Consider the following 7,554-nt stretch of genomic DNA (forward strand, 5'->3'; position numbering starts at 1 on the left):
AACCACCCAGCCACCCACCCACCCAGCCACACAGCCACTTAGCCACACAGCCACCCAGCCACCCACCCACCCAGCCACACAGCCACTTAGCCACACAGCCACCCAGCCACCCACCCACCCAGCCACCCACCCACCCAGCCACCCAGCCACCCAGCCACCCACCCAGCCACCCAGCCACCCAGCCACCCACCCACCCAGCCACACAGCCACCCAGCCACCCAGCCACACGGCCACCCAGCCACCCACCCAGCCACCCAGCCACCCACCCAGCCACCCAGCCAGCCACCCAGCCACACAGCCACCCAGCCACCCAGCCACACGGCCACATGGCCACCCAGCCACCCAGCCACACAGACACCCAGCCACCCAACCACCCAGCCACCCAGCCACCCAACCACCCAACCACCCAGCCACCCAGCCACCCACCCAGCCACCCAGCCACCCAGCCACACAGACACCCACCCAGCCACCCAGCCACCCACCCACCCACCCAGCCACCCACCCACCCAGCCACACAGACACCCAGCCACCCAACCAACCACCCACCCACCCAGCCACCCAGCCACCCAGCTACCCAACCACCCAACCACCCAGCCACACAGACACCCAGCCAACCACCCAGCCACACAGACACCCAGCTACCCAGCCACACAGCCACCCAGCTACCCAACCACCCAACCACCCAGCCACACAGACACCCAGCCAACCACCCAGCCACCCAACCACCCAGCCACACAGACACCCAGCTACCCAACCACCCAACCACCCAACCACCCAGCCACACAGACACCCAGCCAACCACCCAGCCACACAGACACCCAGCTACCCAGCCACCCAGCTACCCAACCACCCAACCACCCAGCCACACAGACACCCAGCCAACCACCCAGCCACACAGACACCCAGCTACCCAACCACCCAACCACCCAGCCACACAGACACCCAGCCAACCACCCAGCCACACAGATACCCAGCTACCCAGCCACCCAGCTACCCAACCACCCAACCACCCAACCACCCAGCCACACAGACACCCAGCCACCCAACCACTCAGCAGGTGTGTGGTCGTGCCGGCCTTCTTGAGTGCTCGCTCGCTCGCCAACAACACTTGGCCCAACAGTCCGCGTAAGCTACACGGGGGATCTTTATCCGTGCATGTGTCTGTGGTGTATAGTGTGTCATTATGTACACGTGTGTGTGTGTGCGCGTCTTGCCAGGGTCGGGATTTATTGGTGTGGGGCGGGTAATAGAAGTGGAGGGGGGAGGGGCGATGTTCAGATCTCTGCTCTTAATCGATCTTTAGCGGAACCCGAGTCAATTATCCCCTCCCTAGGGAGGGGGGCAGAGTTGGATTCACTTCCTCGGCTGAGTGGGGAGTCGGGGGCGGAGGAGACAGTCAAGGTTTCCAGACTCGAGCATTTGGTGCCAGATCGACTAAGAGGTTAAAATCTGTCGGAAGGTCATTCTGAATCGGCACCACCACCACCATCATCATTCTCGTCTCGTGCGTTCACTCTGCTCACCCCGAGCTCTCAATGTCCTAACAATGGCATTGTTCTTGCGCCGTTCGCTTTTTGGCGATGTCCTCTGGTCTAACTTTGTCTGAGACTGGGCTCTCAAGAAAGCTGTCTCTGGTGTGGACCAATCAGTTTCAAAGACAATGCATCAAATGATCCTTATGGCGGTTCCCCAGTATAGCAAATAATACAAAATGGCAATTAAATATTTTATGTCTGGGACACTATTTTTGTTCCAGGGGTGTACTTCACTCCACGATTGGGTGACCAATCAATCCGACATCGGTGCCACACTCCGCGATGTCGAAACGCAGCGAGGACGATGATTGCACCGAGACCCTGAACGCTCGCGGTACGCACCGTAGTGGTGGTGCATCGTGTACAGCTCGTCCAGACGAGTCGATTGCCGCGTCGCCGACCATCAACAGACTAACAGTGCCTGCATCACGGACATTATGCGAGAGCTGGGGCACTATGGCACCCCAGGGTAACCGCCATAAGGTCGATCATCGACGCTTCGTCACATTTTGGGACCGTGGCGCGGGCACTCCAATGGGCCCTCGCTCTTTAGAATGACGCCACGCGATGGACGGCTGCGTGACGCGTGATGTTCGAGACACCTCCCCCGGTATTAACCAGGGCGGCCGCAGGGGTTCGAATCGGAAACGCGCTGCGTTCATCCGCGAGCTCGTTCGCACGGAGAGAGAGAGAACCGGCGACCGCTGGATCAGCACCTGCGGCAGAGGTCGCAAACGGGTTTTGATTCCTTACCCGTACCCGGCCGCACCAGGGTCGCAAACGGCTACCCGTACCCGGCCGGGTACGGGTAGCCGGGTATCGGGTAAGGTACGGGTATCGGGTACCCGGTTGCGACCTCTGAGGTGCGGCGTTGCGAGCCATCGCTCCACAGAGTCTTGCCGGCTCCCGCGCGCGTGCCAGAGAGTGCAGCGTGCAGGGGGAGCGGTGGCGCAGCGGTGAGCGCCGCACCGCGCTGCGCTAAACAAAAACAAAAAACGGCGCCCCGAGTTCGATTCCCCGCTCACGGCCGGAGATGTTCCAACACCTCCGATGAGAGCGCGGCTGCCTACGTACGGCGCGAAAGAAGTTCAACGTGCATGCACGCAACAACAGCGACGGACATCTCGACCGGTCGTGGACCTCCCCTAGGTCGACTCGGCCCTAAAACGAGTACCGTACCCGGGGTGCGGCGTGAAAATGTAGCTGCCGGGGAAACGAAGGTGCCCGGGCGTGGTGCCGGCCTTCATCGGTGCTGCTGGGGCTAACCACACTTGCCCCAGCAGTCTGTGCGGGGCTACACGGGGCGATGTTCGTCTTTGCACAGCGACACACGCGGGCTACATTCGCGTGCGCGTTGTGCAGTGCCGACACTGAGCCTCGATTGTAGCGAATCAGGATTTTAGAAATTCCAAATATTGGGCTCACATCCCCAATATCTCTACCCCGCTCTCCTAGACTCCGCGGGCTAAAGGCGCCGCCCTGCAATGGCCTGCAATGCCCTGCTGGCAGAAGGCAGCCCACGAAGAAGGAATGTGGCCGCCTCCTCGTCCTCCACGCTGGGAAGACGTCTCGTGGCAAGGAGAATGAGGAGCGGGGTAAGTGTGTGTGTGTCTGTGTGTGTGTCTGTGTGTGTGTCTGTATGTGTGTGTCTGTGTGTGTGTCTGTGTGTGTGTGTCTGCGTGTGTGTGTCTGTGTGTGTGTGTCTGTGTGTGTGTCTTTGTGTGTGTGTGTGTCTTTGTGTGTGTCTTTGTGTGTGTGTGTGTGTCTGTGTGTGTCTGTGTGTCTGTGTATGTGTGTGTCTGTGTGTGTGGTTTCCAGTGCAGAACCAGACGGCCTGGCTCTTGTCCATGCCCACGTGTGCTTCGTCCCGCGTGACGCGGCTGCCACCCGCGGCGGATGTTCGCGAGCAACCCGCGAGAAGTCCAACCTCGTGCTGACAACGAGCAGCAGGCGCTGCAGCAGCAGGTGCTGCAGCAGCAGGCGCTGCAGCACCTGCTGCTGCAGCACCTGCTGCAGCACCTGCTGCTGCAGCACCTGCTGCAGCACCTGCTGCAGCACCTGCTGCAGCGCCTGCTGCAGCGCCTGCTGCTGCTGCTGCAGCACCTGCAGGCGCTGCAGCAGCAGGTGCTGCTGCAGCACCTGCAGGCGCTGCAGCAGCAGGTGCTGCTGCAGCAGGCGCTGCAGCTGCTGCAGCGCCTGCTGCTGCAGCACCTGCTGCTGCAGCAGGTGCTGCAGCAGCAGGTGCTGCTGCAGCGCCTTTGTTTCCCAAGTGGCGATGTTCACGCACACCGCACCGGGTTCAACTTTATTGAGGCCGAGTCGACGTAGGGGGGAGCCGCGAGACAACCCACTCACACGCGCAGACAGACGCTCGCTCACACGCTGCCTGCCCTGTTTATGGCACTGGTAGAATTCACTGTTCCCGCTGACCTCAGTGAATTACTAGAGGCCATAAACAGAGCAGGGAAACGTCACCCGCTACCAACCTGACCTCCCGTGACCTTGCCTGACCTCCCGTGACCTTGCCTGACCTCCCGTGACCTTGCCTGACCTCCCGTGACCTTGCCTGACCTCCCGTGACCTCACCTGACACACAAGGTCAATGGAGAGGTGCGCAGGGCTGATAAAGGATTGTGGGATTTTGCCTTGGATAATGACACCGCACACGGCACACACACCACACACCAGACACACACTACACACACAGCACACACACCACACCACACACACCAGACACACACTACACACACAGCACACACAGCACACACACCAGACACACACCACACACACACTACACACAGCACACACACCACACACACCAGACACACTACACACACACTACACACACACTACACACAGCACACACACCACACACACCAGACACACACTACACACACACTACACACAGCACACACACCACACACACCAGACACACACTACACACACACTAGGCACACACTACACACAGCACACACACCACACACACCAGACACACTACACACACACTACACACACACTACACACAGCACACACACCACACACACCAGACACACACTACACACACACTACACACAGCACACACACCACACACACCAGACACACACTACACACACACTACACACAGCACACACACCACACACACACCAGACACACCAGACACACAGTACACACACACTACACACAGCACACACACCACACACACCAGACACACACTACACACACACTAGACACACACTACACACAGCACACACACCACGCACACCAGACACACACTACACACACACTAGACACACACTACACACAGCACACACACCACACACACCAGACACACTACACACACACTACACACACACTACACACAGCACACACACCACACACACCAGACACACACTACACACACACTACACACAGCACACACACCACACACACCAGACACACACTACACACACACTACACACAGCACACACACCACACACACACCACACACACCAGACACACAGTACACACACACTACACACAGCACACACACCACACACACCAGACACACACTACACACACACTAGACACACACTACACACAGCACACACACCACACACACCAGACACACTACACACACACTACACACACACTACACACAGCACACACACCGCACACACCAGACACACACTACACACACACACCACACACACCACACACACACACCCCCCACACCACACACACACACACCACACACACCACACACCCCACACACCCCACACACCACACACCACACACACACACCCCACACACCCCACACACCCCACACTCCCCACACACCCCACACACCACACACACCCACACACCACCCCACACACCCCACACACCCCCACACACACCACACACCCCACACACTACACACACACACACACCACACACACACCACACACACCAACACACACTACCACACACCACCACACACACACACCCCACACACCACACACACCACACACACCACACACACCCCACACACCACACACACCACACACACCACACACACTCCCCACACACCACACACACCCACACTCCCCACACACCCCACACACACTCCCCACACACCACACACACACCCACACCCACACACCCCACACACCACACACACCACACACACCACACACACCACACACACCCCCACACACCACACACACCCACACACACCACCACACACCCCCACACACCACACACACCACACACACCACACACACTCCCCACACACCACACACACCACACACACCACACTCCCCACACACCCCACACACCCCCACACACCACACACCACCACACACCACACTCCCCACACACCACACACACACCACACACACCACACACACCACACACACCCCCACACACCACACACACCACACACACCACACACACCACACACACTCCCCACACACACCACACACACCACACTCCCCACACACCCCACACACACTCCCCACACACCCCACACACACCACACTCCCCACACCCCACACACACCACACACACCCCACACACCACACACACCACACACACCACACACACCCCACACACCACACACACCACACACACTCCCCACACACACTCCCCACACACACACACACACCACACACACCACACACCCCACACACCACACACACACTCCCCACACACACACACACACCACACACACCACACACCCCACACACCACACACACACCACACACACGTGCCCCGGGTTTCTCCACGTTTGGCACTTGCACATATTTGCTTCTGTGAGTTCGGATCCCAGCAAATGTGCGCGGTGCCACGCGGGGAGTCGCCCCCCAGCAGCGAGCGGTGGACACCACCACCACCACCACAGCAACCACAACAACAACCACCACCACAGCAACCACAACAACCACCACAGCAACCACAACCACCATTACCACCACCACAGCAACCACAACAACCACCACCACAACAGCAACCACAACAACAACCACCACCAAGACAACAGCCACAACCATGACCACAACGACCAGCACAGCAACCATAACAACCACCACAACGGTTACAACCACCATCACCACCACCACCAGAACGACCAGCACCACCACCACCACCACAAGAACCAGCACCGTCACAACCAGCACCACAACCACCGTCACAATCACATCCACCACACTACAGACTAACACGGCGCACCAAGGGGGTGGTGTGGTCAACACCACGCCCGACCGCCTTTGTCTCCCCAGTGCCCCCCCCACACTCACTGCCCTGGCCCCTCCCCTCGTGAGCAGCGATCCCCCACTCACTGCCCTGGCCCCTCCCCTCGTGGGGGTTGGGGAGGCTCGCTCCGGCTCCAAGCGCAGCACCATCGACTCCAACAGCCTCCGTGTTCACACCCCCGACCCAGCCGACCTGCCTCTCTCCCTCCACTCTCCCTCCCTGATTCTCCACCCCCCCCCCCCCATCTATCCCTCCCTCTCTTCCTCCCCCCGTCATTCCTCGTTATCCCAAAATCCCTTCAAGAACCGAGCCAGAGACTCAGTCTCAGCATGAGCACGGCCATCGGCATCGTCGTCAGCATCGCCACCGTCTGCTTCGCTCTTCTCTTCCCCTGGATCACCAACCCCATGGGTGGCACTCCCCATGCCCGACACGGTCACGTGCCCTCCTTTTCCTCCACACCACGCGTCCCCACCCATCACCACCACCTCCACCTGATTGCACCACACCCGCTGCTCCACCCCCACGTGTTCTGCCCCATCCTCCTCCCCGCGCTGCTGCATGGAGTGTGACTCACACGCAACTCGAAATGCCCGCGGGGCTCCGAAACCGATCCCCATCTCAATCCATCCACCCCACCCGCACTCCCCCTCCCTCCCCTCCCCACTCCACTCCACTAATGAATGTTTAATTGAGCTCTGGGAACCCGAGAGCGCCTCTCACCTTGACTCGGGCTCCGCGCGCTGCGCTCTCGCCCCCACGCGAGGCCCGCCAGGGGTCACAGGCGACGACCACCACCACCAGCTGC

This window comes from Lampetra planeri, chromosome 44 (genome assembly GCF_965212315.1).
Source record: "Lampetra planeri chromosome 44, kcLamPlan1.2.h2, whole genome shotgun sequence".
NCBI classification, from domain to species: Eukaryota; Metazoa; Chordata; class Hyperoartia; order Petromyzontiformes; family Petromyzontidae; genus Lampetra; species Lampetra planeri.